Source organism: Erpetoichthys calabaricus, chromosome 14 (genome assembly GCF_900747795.2).
Source record: "Erpetoichthys calabaricus chromosome 14, fErpCal1.3, whole genome shotgun sequence".
Taxonomy (NCBI): domain Eukaryota; kingdom Metazoa; phylum Chordata; class Cladistia; order Polypteriformes; family Polypteridae; genus Erpetoichthys; species Erpetoichthys calabaricus.
The window spans coordinates 38,181,603-38,198,176 of NC_041407.2; positions in this window are offsets into that span (position 1 = coordinate 38,181,603).

The following is a 16,574-nucleotide window of genomic DNA, read 5'->3' on the forward strand; positions in this document are numbered from 1 at the left end:
TTCCGACTTACTCTGGAATAATCCCTCCTATCCTTCCTTTGGCTAATAGTTTTGATTTAACAAGACTGTAAACATTATATAATGTTATAAATATTTTATCATTGCTATTTTTGTTCTGTTTTCCTGGTGAGGATTGTAGTAGCAACATACTGAGCTCAGCCAATCAGGCTTAACTATCTCACTATGTCTAGCAACTTCCTCCTATCCTTCCTGGGGAATACCCAAGAAATATAACCATATCAATATTTTATTGTATTTTAATTAATTTTAATAGGAAAACATAGTAGTGGTGTAGTTAGTGCTGCTGCCTGACTGGTCTGGCATCCCAAATCAACTACCTGACCATTAACTGTGTGGAGTTTGCACGTTTACTCAGTACCTGTATGCCTTTTCTGCAGATACTCAAGTTTTTCTCCCTCATCAGTAAAAACATGATGTGTGTGTGTGTGTGTGTGTATATATATATATATATATATATGTATGCGCCCCATGAAATGGCATCGTGAGCAGGATTATTTCCTGCCTTTTACCCAGCACAGGCCCCACAAGACCCTGATTTATGTAAAGTGGGTTAGAAAATAAATATATAATTTATTCCTAATAGTTTTGTTATTAAAAATACCTAACCTGACTTTCACAATCCATTATTTAAAGTGTTGCCAAAACCCCTGAAATGACAGAAGCTGAAACTTATTTCCTGATTTACCCGCTGCACCACAATAAACCAATCATGCTGGAAATGTTCCTTAATGTCTTGCAGGACAGAAGACTAAAGTTACATCATTTGTCAGAAAAATAGTGGGGAGAAAAAGGAGAAATCCAAAAAAGAAAATGCCAGATTAATGCTGTGGAGGTTAGGTTACTGGGCAGTTAAGTTGCAAGTATAATGATGTCATTATCACATGACCTGTGAGTAATTGAAATTCTAAAAAAAGAGCTCTTAGATGTCACAGACAGAATCCTGCTTAGCGTCAGGCATGTTATAGATCACGATTTTAAGCTGAATGTCTTTTTCTAACATGTGGATGTGATTTTCATAATCCATCTCTTCTTAAGAAATTACAGATGAATGAATGGAAGGAAGATCAACTGTAATTTATTTAACATGCAAACCACACTTTTATAAACAGCATTCCACGAACAAAATTATAAATAAAAAAACATATATACTATTCATGTGATCAGTTTGAAAGTGACAATAAACAGACACATAAGCTACACTGTCTGTGCCCTTGTCTGTAGACTAAAACGAAACGCTCTAATGTTCTCTGCTGTTAACTTGGAATCACATCAGGAAATTGGAAAGCAGGAATGAGATCAAACAATGACGATGCATTCCATGTTACCACTTTGGTAAAGTTGAGTCTTAATTGTGAGAAACTGCTGCTATCCACCCTGTGACCCTGAGCTGGAATGAGAAGGTTTAAAATGGATCAGTGGATGGATGCATATGTTGAGAAAAGCTTTGAACAGGGCTAACTTCAGTAACGTCTGGCTTAGTTAAAGAGGTTTAAACTAAAAGAAAAGTGTCAACATTGTAGTTATCTTTAATTATTATTAAAAGCTCTAGTAGTAGTAGTATTAAATACATTTTACTGTACTCTGTGCAAATGATAATAATGACCCAGTAAACCTATGAACGTTTAACATGTTTACTTATTTGTAAGATCAATGGTGACATGATTTATGTTGCTCATTGGAAATGAATACTAAATTTAATCTGTTAGCACTTTTAATACACCACACATTTTAAAATAGATCTTTTGCTACAACTCAACGTTTTAAAATAGATCTGGTATGATGCATAGATCTGGTATGTGTGGCTCTACTAACATCAACATCTAAACATAGGCTACATTAATTATATAAGTTCTATTTTGCAAAATGATATTCAGTAAAATAAATTCTAATTATTTGATCTATTTTATTTCACATACAGTGTCCTTCATAATCTTTGGGTCATTTTGGTCACGCAATGTAGAAATGGCAACTTTTTCTATGCAGTCCCCCCGTTTCAGAGCAACATAATGTTGGGGATAATTGGTGTCCCAGGTGTTTGTGATTCCTCAGGTGGGTTGCTTCTTAAGACACCTCAGCTTGCTTCTACTGTTTGGCATCTGTAGTTTGTTTTGTTTAACTTGAGGAAAAGAGCTGCGCCAATGAAAGTCAAAGAAGTCATTATGAGGTTGAAAACCAAGAATAAAACTATTAGAGATGATAGTAAATCCTTAGAATGACCCAAATGAATTGAATATTTTTAAGAAAAAAGGACATCCTGGTGAGCTCAGCAATCACATAGGGACTGGTAGGCCAAGGAAGACCTTCACTGCTGATGACAGAAGAATCTTCACTATGGTAAAGAAAAAGCCCTAAATGCCTGGCAAGGTAGATCTTCAAGAGGCAGATGTGGATGTGTCAGAGATGACTATCAGCAGAAGACTTCATGAACAAAAATATGAATTCTGATGTGTAAACATATGATTTGCTCAAGTTCCAGTAAATGCTTCTAAACTTAGTAGACAGCACGTAATCCTATAACAAGATAATGATCCCAAACATGCTGCTAAGGCATCACTGGAGTTTTTCAAAGCTAAAAAATGGAAAATTGCTATTTGGCCAACCTGGTCACCAGATTTAAATCCAACTAAGGTATGCTGAAAAGAAAACTTAAGGGGACAAGCTCCCAAAAAATCCAGGAGTTGAAGATTGCTACATTAGAGGACTGGAAGAGCATCACAAGAGAAGATCCTCAGCACCCGGGGATGTACAGTAAATGAATGGCAGAGTTCAAGCATTCATAGCATACAAGGGTTATGGAAAAAAGTCCTAAATATGACTAAGTATAGAGACAGTTCCAATAAAAAAGCATTTACTAATTGGAAGTTTACACATTTTTTTCCTATACAACTGGAGTCTCCCACTCCAATCCTGAAGCACTGTTATAGGAGCAGGTTTTCATTTTAATCATTTTCTTAATAAGTAAAAAGTTTTTGCTTGTAAGTAACTTATTTTCCCTTAATCTTAAGTGTCTTGCTATTTAAAATTCAGACCCCTTATTTTTTTTCTTTATTCCCTAAATTAGCATCCAAACAAAAATGAGATGCAAACCTAATCAATACATGACCAGCTAACCTGTTTCCATCATACAATATCTGAAAATAAAGAAAGGTGAAAGTCTTGGGTAGCTAATCCATTCAGGCCCCCAAAACATTTTGAATGTGTTCTCAGAAAAAAAAACAGTTTTGAATGTTTCTGCTGTGTCAGAATGAGAGCACCAACAAGCCATGAAATTAAATAAAAGGCTTGATTAACAACAAGAATCAGCTTCTAATTAAGAAATTGGTTGGAATGAAACTGGATGGAGTATGAGGCCCCAGCTTAGACTGTCAACTGCTCGCTCACTTGGATGTCATTTAAGCAAAAAAATAAAATAAAAGAAGCAATTCAGGGGACAGAATCTTAAAAAAATAAGTAAATTAAACTAAAGGGAAAAGAAAATAATTTGCAGAAAAGAGTGGCCACTAATTAATTAAAAGGTGAGAATGAAAATCTGAGAAACAGTATTGCTCCAGGACCGATGCTATACAACATTGAATCACAGTTGAATTAAATTGAGTTTTTTGTATCTAATCAAAAGAACAAGTCACTTTATTGTCAAAGTGAAAACAAATATCTGCAAATATCCTAAATTGAAACACAAAATAACAGGCAGTATAAGTTTTCAAGACAGTATTTAGTAGATATAGCCATGACAGCCTTGTGTCTGCGTGCACAGGTCTCTATCAGCACAGGGCTGGATGCTGCCATTTTCCCCATTCTCCTTTGTAAAACTAATTACGCTCTGTCAGTTGCAAGGAGCCTGATGAATAAACAGAATTTTACATGTACAGCTAAAATTTCTCAATTGAAATCAGATCAGGACTGTGACTCAGCCACTCCAGGACATTAAAATTGATGTTTTTAAGCCATTCTGTAGCTTTGGCGTTATGATTGCACTCATCGCCTTTCTGGAAAACAAGCAGGTTTCTTGCAGACTGCATCAGGTTTATTCCAGAATTTACTTGTATTTTGCAGCATTAATTTTACTCCCCAGCCTTCCACAGGTTTCTCCAGAGAAGCATCCTTACAGTAGGATACATAACAGAAGCGGTCTCCATACAGCATGAGCTAGTAGAAGAACTGGTAGTTACAGCTGCTCAGAGTCTGCCTCTGAACACTGTGAGCAAAATGCTTCCTGGTCACGTCAGCTGAGCTCTCTCTCCCTCAGTCTAATCCTTTTGTGCACAGCACCATCACTACATTCTATCACAGGCCACCTTCAGAAGCATATGCCCTGCTAGTAGTCAGCAATGACCAGGACCAAAGAGAGAAATTGAAGACAATGATATATAAAAAAATGTTATTTATTATACAGCTCCTTTATAAAAACAGAACACAGTCCAAGAATGAAAATACTTACAGTGAATGAAAAATAAAGGTGACAAATCCAAAGGAAAAACACTCACAAAAAATCTAAATCAAAAAGGTTGGAAAACAATAAGGTTTTTATCTCACTGGATAATACTCAAACCAGAGGAACTTAAACAGCCTACCTAGAACAATAAAAAATGATGCTGCTACAGTCACAGAACTGCAAAATAAAGGCTCTGATAACCATATATATGTTGTGACCTGAAGGGGACACACCAGCCACCTAAACCTGACACAGACACCAAGCACAACTTTCTGCACCACACACATTTTTGTTTATTGAGGGAAACGCTTCCCTATCGTTCCCCACAGCAGCACAGTACAATGCAGAGCACAGAGTACTTTCTTTTCTTTTTCTTCCTTGGCTCTCTTTCTTTATCTCTCTCTGCTTCCACTCCTCCTCCAGCAAGCTTTGTCTCTCTTTCTTCTGACTCTGGCTCTTGGAATTAAGGCACGTGGCTCCTTTTAAGCTGCACCTAGGAGTGCTCTAGGTGGCTCATTAGCGAGGTCTGAAATCACTCCCTGGTTTGGTGAAAGCACAAAGTAGGGCTCATCAGCTTCCGCAGCACCCCCTGGCGGCATCCACAGGAACCAAAAGGGCTGCAGTGAACTCGAAATCTCAGCATGCCCTATGGGAATCTGTGGTGCCACAGCAACCCAGGCGGGTTGCCCTCTGGTACCCCAGGGGAAATAATGCTTTCTCCCTTCCACAGTATTGGTGTCCCTGTGCTGCTCAGCCTCTTTCCTCACTGAAGGGTGCACTACAAATTCCCTATCTTTGTTTGTCTCTATGACGATTAGAAATCTGACCCTGAGCTATGGCCACCCCATCCGTCTGAGATCCAGTCCATTATTCTGTCGGAGTACCCTCACCCATAGAGTAAGCCATTTCAACATGAGAAATGACTTAACAGGTTCACTAAGTCTTTTCCTTATCCAAGAGCCCCTTCTTGTGACTTAAAAACAACACAAAATCAATTATAAATCAAATATAAATGCTAACAAAACCAAATTTAATCCAGAATAAACTAAAACACGTGTTTACTAGAAGTGTAACTCCCCTGTGACTGCCTTACCGAGAATCCATGAGCACATGCTTGAACATTTTCAAAGACTAACAGCACTCGCAGACAAGCCCTTACACTGCTGGTGAACAAACTAAGATGAACTCTCATCCTGACACCTTCTAACTGTAAGCTTCCTTTTAATACCTATCAACATTAACTACGAAAAATTAATTACAAAGGGAAAAACAATACCATCTTAAACCTAAAGAGTGTGTCTTAAACACATCTAGTTGTGGCCTCAGCGTCACACACTCCACCTGTCCCAAATTTGTCTTTAAGTATATGGGTGTGGACACACACCGAGAACCATCTAAGTTTGAAGATTTGCACTGCGGTGAATTGCTGGGGACTTGACATGAACCTGCAACAGCTGGCTCAGGAGTGGTGTCCTTACCGCGAGAGCTAATAGGAGAGCTCCTTCTAGTCTCAGTCACGCAGAGACTGAGCTTCCTGTTGATGTCAACTGAGCTCTATTTTCTCTCAGTCCTCACCTTTTCTCCATAACACTGATACTACAGTGGTAAAGAATTATGAGGCACATTACAATTAGTGTAAAAGAAGTGAAATGGCCACACATGTGGAAATAAATTTTTCAGGTTTTTCAGGTGGTTACTCCCAATGCTGTTACCACAGATCCTACCCAGCAGTACTTGATACTATGAAAGAAACAGGTCTGGACAGGGTGTCAGTTTATTGTAGGGCCCACTCAAGCACACACCAGCCCAATTTTAGAATTGCCAGTCAACCTAACATACACATCTGAGGGACTGTGGGAGGAAAACCTGAGTATGTGCAAACTCGACATGTATGATACAAGTCCTGGATGCTTGATCAGACAGGCAGCAGTGGTACCCACTGAACCACTGTGGCAGTAATGTATGTAATCCTTAAATTAGGATAAGATAAATGTGGATGCATCCTGTGAAGTACTAAATCTCTTGTGCTCCAAAGACTCCAGTGTAGCTATTTGTCCTGTGACTTCAGGTTTAGAAGCCCCCTAAACTGGGGTCAATATTTCAACATTAGTTTAGGTGCACTTTATTGATTATCTATGCCATGAAGTACATCTGTCTGACTTTGCCATAATTATAATTACAATTACAAAGGGAAAAACAATGCCATTCTTAAACCTGAAGAGTGTGTCTTAAACACATCTAGATGTCTTAGTCAAGCACTAATATCACCTATGCTATTGGTCAGACTTTGTCGTAATAGACAAGTTACATTCTGGCTAACCTCAACCAACTATCTACCTAGCTCTTTCCTGACCACATTATCTTACATATAAACATCTACGTGTGGATGTGTGTGTGTCTGTCCGGCCCAGAAGTGAGAGGTGGAGTCGGGGTAAGGGCTCCATCTCCAAGGAACAGAAAATTCGCTTAGCCACTAATAACACAAGTGGGGTTAGCATGTCAGCAAAACGAAACCTTGGAAGAAATACAAAGTCGCTTAGCCACTAACATCGGCAAAACAGTATCCCTTTTACTTTTCCTCCCGTCGCTAATACACAAGTGAGGTGAGCACATCAGTAAAACGAAACCTCCGAAGAAAGACAAAGTCGCTTAGCCGCTAACATCAGCAAAGCGGAATCCCTTTTACTATTGCTTCTGCCGCTAACGCACAAGCGGCAAAACAGTATCCCTTTTACTTTTCCTCCCGTCGCTAATACACAAGTGAGGTGAGCACATCAGCAAAACGAATCCTCCTTGGAGAGAGATGCCCAGAGCAGTTCCTTTCAATTATCTGACATCTCTATATTTCAGTTTTTTTTTCTGACAATTTCAATAATTTCTAGGAGCCTGGGCTTTTTACAGCATGGGCTTACACAGCTAGTAGTATATAACAGTCCAAGGCTATCGTGTGATATTAGTGAAAATCAAACAACCTTAATTATTTACCAGCCCAGATTTCTTAAGCAATGCTAAATGAGTGGAGCACAAAAATTAACATGGCATGGGCTGTTAATTCTAAAAAGCATAACATGTTACACACATGCACATCGGGGACAGCCTAAAGGTTAGTTGTGAGGGTAATTCCTTGCTGATGCACGAGGTGGCGCTCTATACTAATGCCTCTTGTCTTCAAACCTTCTGCAGACCGGATGATTGACAATTTTACCACCACTGCTGTCACTTCCATTGTCCATCTACCTGGACACACCTCTTGCTTGTATTTAACCGGTGGTGTCACCATCTTGGATAGTCTGTTTTCTGGGCGTTCTGTTTCCCCAAACCTTTATATTTGTCCTCTTTTACAATGTCTAAATGTGGTGTATTTTCAAGCTTCCTTTAGGTAGCACTAATTGCTATAAGACAATTCCATCTGCTATGTAAGAATGGTCAAGTGTTAAGATCTGTATAGGGTGCTCTGTACATCTGGCATCCATGATGAAAGAAATGCTTTACAGTTGGTAACAAGTGAAACATTATTAGTATCTGTGTGGGCATTCCTCAACATAAAGTGACGAAAAGTTCAGGGATGTTATTGCCACTGGTGTTTAGTCATGCAGCTTTATTATGTTTAGTTTTTACACATGAGGGAAATGCGACACTCAGATGGAATATTTGCCTTAAATTCCTAATGAAAAACTGTCCGAAAATTCTGAAGAGATGTTGATCTTTAAAATGCACTCCTTCCAACTTAAAGCTTTATGAGCCACATGTGGGAATGTATTTATTTAGAAATTTTTACTAAAGTGAAAAAATACGTGACAGGTTGGCAGAATCTCAGATCTGGACATTTCACCATAATTATTTGGTATCACTAATATCTGGAAATATTGAATGAGTAGCCTTCCCTAAGAATGGATTAATAAAGCATTGCTTTTAAGGCCCATTTGACAGGCAGTTGTTGTTAAATTCCTGCGAATGGAATTAGTTTTAAAGTTCAGGTTCATACCATACTGTGCAAATATAAAAGTACGAAGCAAACACAAGTCTGGAAGCAGAAAGGCGCTGTCACAAAGTTTACCTCTAATCATCTAATACCTCTCCATCATTTAAACAGGCAGCTTGTTTTTTTTTACATCCTTCCTCAGAGTCTCTACGTAAATAGGCTAATTTAAACTGGACTGGAAACTTCTGAGCTCAGTTTACGCAGCTCCAAGTGCACAAAGAATCTCCTTTCCCAATCCCTGGTATCAGAGGTTCCCAAAACATTCGCAGAACCAATTTACACCCGGGCTCCCATTGCTGTCAAAATAGTCGACGTCACAGGTGTTCAAAGGCACCTTTTTGTTCCTACCCTCGTCAGAGATGGCCGTCCCAGTTTTAATTTCTGGTTAGCCACCCAGAAGTGTCGCCAAAGGAGTCGTAACTAATTTAAGAGGGGGACAGGCTGCTAGGACTGTACACTGAGAGCTCACGTCTCCATTTTTTTATATTGTTAATCTTTAAAGGAAAAAAAGCCCTTATATAAAAATAAAAAGTGTTCCGTAAATAAACCACAAAATTATAGCTGCCCTAGGGAAACTTATTAAAACCTCATAAACATAAAGTTCACTAATGCTGAAAGTTGTAATAAGTATGCCTTTCAGTGTTTTACAGGACATGGCAACTTTACGAGTACCTGGTAATGTGTCTATGTGTGTGCGCATGCGTTGTCATTGGCTCAACAGTGGGTCTGCTTCTTTTTGGGTTTCACTGTTCTTATGGCTGAGAAAGGCTGACCACACAAGAAAATCTGGAACGCCATTGTTGAAGTGACCACAATGCTAAGGGAGTCAGGGATGCTTCCTCTGTTCTTCATGTACAGCAGTGAAAATCAATTTATAAGGTGTGATATGTTGCTGCTTATTTTTGTAGTGCTTTCTATGTTTAAATAATTTAAAATTAGATCAACATTAAGAACCATTTATCCACATTTTTTTTTTCATCCATATCTTCTGATTAAAGAGTTTCAAGGTGACAGTACCTAAACCTACTCCACTGGAAAAACACCTGGATGAAACACAGCACACATTCTCACAAATCTGATGATGAAACCCCTGGCAGAAGGTCAGTTAACTATAAGGACAAATATACAAATTCCTCATTAAATGCAACATAATCCAGCATTCCAAACATCACTAGAAGGATATATTCTACAGTATTTAAAGTTCTTCATGTCCAAGGCTGGTTTCTTCTTTGTGCCCAGTGCTACCATGACAGGCTCCAGTCAGCATGACCCTGAAATTTGTAAAGTGTTTTAAGTAATGGATGGAGGGTCATTTCAAAAGATGTGCTTATATTGATTGGAATATAAAGTCTATGGCCTAATCAGCTGGTCTTACTTTAGGAGTGGATAGATGTTATTATATACTTCTCGTTAAATCTTTCTGTTAGCCCTACCCTGCTAGGCCCTCATGCCTATCAGTCTTTATAATAAATATATACACAAACAAGCAAGCATGTGTGTTCTCTCCATGCTCAAGTAGGTCTCCACGGGTACTTAAGTTTCTCCTCACAATTCCAAGACATGCATGTTAGTTGTATGGTAGGGTCATTGGCTACAGTAAATGAGCTCAAACTGCTGTTGTGAAAAAGAGTATGTCCTGAGTTGGACTGGCTTCTTATCCAAGTTGGTTACCTCCTCATACCTGATGCACCCAGGAAAAGCTCTAGCACTCCACAACTCTGAAATGGAAAATGAGGATTGAGAAAACTGATTAATTAATGATTACATAAAAGTTGCAAATTATGTAAACTACCAAGTGATTCATTAATTAATTAAAAATTGTAGCTTACTGCTGCATCACATGGCTTGCCCAGGCATTGTCTATGTGGGTCTGCTTGACTTGTCCAGGTACTCTCACTTCGCTCCATGTCCTAAACACATGCAAGCTAGGCTGAATGCCGCCTCTAAACTGTTCCTGTAGGAGTGTGGGCGAATATGTAAGTGAAAGTTGCCTGTAATGGACTGGCTTCCCTTCCAGGTTTTCAGTCTTGTTCCTGATTCTGCCAGTGCAGACTGTGACCCTGTATTGGAATAAGTGAGTTTTGGGAAATGAATCAATCAATTAATCATCCATTTGTTATTAGATTAGATTAGACTAGATTCAAGTTTATTGTTGTTGTACATAGTATAAGTACCATGACAATAAAATGCAGTTTTGCATTTAAGCAGAAGTGCCAATGAAAGTAATTTGCAAGTAATCAGATAAATATACTGTATACGGCATTGATGAATTGTACAGACAGCAAAAAGTTAAGAATATATAAAGAATGAATAATGAGAGTTAAAATACAATATACACAGCATATACAATGTGGTCGTCCAAGGTAATGATGGGTCAAAAACTATGATAAATGCTGGGGAGTCAACCCGGCTTTCCTCATTAACGTATAAACTGAAAATGAAAGAACAGTCAATGACACAAATACAAACAAAAAACTTTGCCCTCTGGCATTCTAACAAATAAATTGCTGCCTACCAAGCCTTCTTTTGAAGATGTGTTCAGGGTTTGAAGGAACTCCATCTCTTCTGTTCAGTAGTCAACAAGTGACAACTCTTTCCAGGTGGCTGAGCTTTTATGGTTCTGGGACTGGAAGAGGTGGAGTCCATTGCCCTCACCAGGTGTTACTGTGGAGGCGAAGGAAGATGATAAAGCTGTAGGCAGTGCCCTCTTTTGGGCCTTACATGCCTGGGATGCATATGTGTGACAACAGCAAAAACAGTATGAATAGAATAAATACATGACATACCAATTCTTAACCTGCTTACTCCAGACCAGCATCACAGGGAGAGTTGGAGCCTAACCCAGCTAGCATAAGGCTCAAGGCAGGAACAAACCCTGGACAGGGTGCCAGTCCATTACAGTGCAAACACATACACAGGTCAATTTTGCATCACCAATTCACCTAACCTGCATGTCTTTGGACAGTGGGAGCAAAGCAAAATACCAGGAGGAAACCCATGTAGACACAGGGAGAACATGCAAACTCCACATAGGGAGGACCCAGGATGTAAACCCTGATCTTGGAATATGTGCAATAAAGTATAAAAACAGTTCAAATAACAGAAACAGTAACATGCAGACAATTGTACAGGTACAAGTATAGCACAGCCCTGATCTCCCTGAGGTACCATGAATCCAAGACTACAATGCAAGCATGATACTGAAGACCTGAGGAAGTTACAGTGTCCTAGGGTGTACATATAAGATTTTAGGGTGAGATGAAGGGTGGAGGAGGCCTAGCATTTGGATTTTGAGTTCAGCAGGGTGAAGCTATTCCTACGTCTGCTGGTGCTGGCACATAGGCTCCTGTAGTGCCTTCCAGTAAGTAAAAGCATAAACAGACCATATATATATATTGTCACGCATGAGCACATGGGGAGCAGCTTAAGGACCTGACGTGCATCGCGACAAGAGATGCCCAGAGTAGTTCCTTTCAAATACCTGACATCTCTACATTTCAATTTTTTTTCCTGACGTTATCCATAGTTTCTAGGACCCCAGGCATTTTACAGTATGGGCTTACACAGCTAGTATATATATATATATATATATATATATATATATATATATATATATATATATATATATATATGTATATACAGTATATATACACATATTGTCATTAACCAATAGTAATGCAAAAGTCAAAATGAAATGTTGAGTTGCCAACCTGGCCTCCCCATTTACAAGAAAACATAAATAACAGATGCAAGATGGCACTAAAATTAAACAGAAAGCATAATAAGTCCGTGGCAAAGGTAGTGGGGTTGTAAAGAGTGGTCAGGTTTCACAGTTGGCACTTAATCTTGCAGTTTGTTCATCTACTAAAGGAGACGGCTCCTTCTGGAAGTAGTCAATGGCCAGAGTCGAGAGGAAGAAGGACAAAGCTTGTGTGGAGGACTGGAGGTGGAAGGACAATGCGAGCATCATTTGTATATTGTGGGGAAGAATAAACAAGTGTGTTGTGTGGTGAACCTGTGTCCTGCCTGTGTGTGCCAGGTTGAGGCTTCACAATATATAAATTTGAAATTATTATATGAAAATTATTTCCAATCCAGTATGCAGTCCTGAGGAAAAAGTGAAAACTTTGATGCTATTTGTAGGTCATGTCAAAAACGGTGAGAAATAGGTATAGGTGGCGTGCCTCTCTTCTGATCATAAATCACTGTCACAGCTAGAAGCAAAGGTAGAGATTCATTCTCTTTAGATTGACTTATGAAAAATCACCACCACACAATTACAACTTACATACAGAAATACCAAAGCAGGAGGCAACTCCTCCTGTCGAATTCAAAGTGCCACTCTTCAGATATCTATCTGCCAATCCAGGTTTACTGGAGCCATGCAAAAGCACTCTGGGAGTAAGTCTTAAATGAACAGAAAAACCATTAAACAGATTCTGCACATTTATTTATGAAAGACCAGTCTTCAAGGTCATTTCTCAATCAGCAAATTGTACATTATACAAAACCATTACAATGTGACAAAGTCAGAGATACCATGGCTTTGAGAAGTGGAAGAAAAATATGAAGTTAATAATAATATAATAATTCATTACATTTATATAGTTCCAGTAGAAACACCAACACAGCCTAGGGGGGGGGGAACATACAGACAGGGTTGGTGTTCAAACCTAGGAGGAAGTAGCCCTAACCTCTATGTCAAGAGTCAAACTCTTACATAAGTAGAGTAGTGAATTCAGTTCTTATGCGGAATTGCCTGTGAAGATGCTGATGCAAAGACAGCCAGGAGGCGGTTGTCTGATTAATTTTTAGTCATTGTCACAGTGATGACACACAGAGCCAAAGGTAGGCAATAAGCCCTGACTGGTGGCACGCATAACAAGTCTACAGCAGGGGTCTCAAAATCAATTTCTGGAGGGCTAGAAGCCAATTCTTTTTGTTAATGGAACAACTAACTTAATTATGTGGCTTCTTCCTGCTCTCTTTCTGTCGCTTTAAAAATTCCTACCCCTGCATACTTTACATCCAATAAAATGTTTTCTGGATTAGTGTGGATCAACATGCTTTATCTCTCATCATTTATTCATTGAACTGTCTTGCTATATTTTACTTTATGACACATAAAGGTGCAAATTAGACCAATCTATCTGCTCCTCTAATGGCTTTACTTTTTAAAAAAGCCAAAAGATGACTCTGAAGCAAGTGAAAATATAAAGAAAAACAAATTCAGAAAGTGAAGAAACATCTCTGAACAAAAAACTATGCCTGCAATGGGTGTGTTTCTGAAGTTCATAAAGAGGTAAAATTCACAATTCTAGAAATCTCTAATATCGCAAACGGAGAGCACTAACAAACCGTATAATTAAATACCATGTTTCATTAATGGCAAGAATTGGCTGATAAATTAGAAAACGGTAGGAATGAAAACCTGCAGCCACAGTGGCCCTCCAGGAACTGAGTATGAGACCTTTGCCCTGAAGCCTTAGAGAGAGAAAGAAGCTGAAGCATAAAGTAAAATGGTGGTGCCTTTAGGCATTTCTTGGAATTCCACTAATGGCTGGGACAGTAGGTGTCCATATAAGGATGCTGTGGCTCCCTAAACAATAAAGCATTGTGTTGACAGCCAAAGGCTCCAGACCTGTGAAATTTAAGGACACTTGAATGGGTCAATGGAGTCAACTCCCCTGCTGTTTAAGAACAGTACCATGGCACATTCTGATAGAAAGACAACCAAGACAATGGAATAGCAATTCGTCTAAACCTGATGTTTCTGAGGTATTTTTTGGAATGGTTGGTCCATCTAATGGTAAAACTGGCGACAGATCAATTATTTTCCCTGAAGTCATATTTGAGAATTCCACAGTGTCACTATCCTGCAAAAGTTAAGGAAGGACATTTACAATGAACAAATTATTATTTTCTAATGACTTCAGTGGTCAGCTCCAGGAGATAGGATTCCCATGTTCACCTTGCTGATACCTGTTCTTGTGTCTGCATCATTTTTAGGGTATTGTGGTATTCCATTTTCCTTGTCCAAAGACATACATTCCAGGTTGATTGGTGGACCTAAGTTGGCCTGATGTAAGGAATGAGCCAGGGCTGTCTTAACACATTGGCACTCTGGGGCAGTTGTCCGGGGGCCACACGAGCATAGGGACCTCATGCTAATCTATGTACAGTATGTTGTGACTTGCTGAGTGTTGTGTAGGTAGGGGGCCCAGTGCACTGCTTTGCCTGGGGACCTGTAATGCTGTTAAGAGGGCCCTGGTATGAGGGAATGCATATATGAAGGAATCCTCCAACGGACCAGGGGTCCATCCAGTGCAATTACCCAATATTACCAAGGTAGACTCAGACTGTTTTGTGCACTGTTAGGTACACAAAGGTTAATATGAGAGCTAAACAGAGCAGGAGATGAAAGGCAAACCCCCACATCAAAGTCAAACAGGCAAAAGTCAAAACTATGAACACAAAAATAAAGTGAAATGAGGGGAACAAAAATAAGTTTGTCTTGAAAACAAAATTAAAGTCAAAAGGCAAAACTTGTTTTATAAAGTTAAACTACTGAGAACTGCAAAGGTGTGTTACTTTATTCACCAAGGGATATAACTCAGTGATTCAGTGGTGCTGAATTTATATGTAATGGAAGTTATGTCACCATTATGATGGACCAGGTTCTAAACAGCATTGCAAAGTGCATAATGATGAAACATTAAAAAAATGTAACATTTCAAAAATAACACAGAGAACCAAATATACAACAAAATCATATTCTTTACAAGAAAATAATAGAAATGGGTGAAACAAAATGCATAAGTAAATAATCAAAAATAAGCAAATAAGCCATAATCACAAAACAGACACACTGCCTGGCATGCTTTCAATTATTGGGTGGATGGATGGATAGATGGATTTATACTTACTAATCCCTCACAACGATGTCAATAGGGAAACAAAGATTTAAAAGAATAAGTGTTGTCTGAGATTGCAGTTATGCAAAATAAGTTGCCAGCACTCACAGATCCAGAGCTCTTTGTTCATATTCCATCCCTGGTTGTTGTTTTTATGTTGTCTTCATGTCTAAATGGGGTTTCTTCTGGATGCTACAACGTTCCTCTCACATCCCAGTGACATCATTTTCGGTTATATATGAGATTTTTTTTTTAGTTTATTCCTGTATATTCTTCTATAGCTCCCCTTGGCATTAGTGTTGCTATTTCACAATTCCAGGGTTTATTTAATGGTTTTGTTTAACAAGTTTGCATGCTCTCCTTATGTTTGTGTGGGTTTTCTCCACATCTGTAATGCAAGAATTTTACATTAATAAATAATTTAAAATTCATTAGTTATCAGTGCTTGAAGTGGGCTGGCACCCACTCATACGTTTTCTTAGCGTATCCAAGTGTTTGATTGAGTGTCAATACATCCTGGTGCTCTTCTTTTTTGTTTACGCACAATCGGGACTGCAAGATAAAGATGCTCAACCCAAAATTAAAGGAGTTTCCTGAATCTGTGTATGTGTAAAGAGAGGTCAGGTAAAGAAATCAAAAATAAAAAACAGGACCCCACCCCCCCACCCCCCAACTTGTTAATCGAATGTCATTATTATTGCCATAAAATTGGTTCCATTTCTAGAACTTTGGAAATTTTTTGGAATTAATGAAAAAAATATCCAATCTTTATTATTCACTAAGTTATTTTATATCAGACAATGCAAAAATAAAACAGGGACCTTTGTGGTCCTCACCTGGAATTTGATGAACGTGCCATCAACCCTGCTATATCATCAGCTTAAACTGGTATGAGTAAATGAGTGAATCCTGGCAAATTCCTGTGCAATTCTAAGCCTGTATGTGTGAAAGTGGCTTTATATTTATTTAACTGGTATTTGTTACAGTCAGAATGACTGACAGTTAAATTGATTGCAATAGGAGTGGACGGTTCTCCATAACTAGACTAGCAACAAAGAGATAAAAAAATGCAACAACTTCCTGTTGCTTTCCATGCCTACTTTGGCTGCTCTTGCTCACTCCAGCTGAGCCTTACAAGCTATATTAACACTTCTGTAGGATCTGGAGGCAAATAATAAACTTTATTATAAAGATTGTTGTGGAATTAAATTTCATCCTGTGGGTC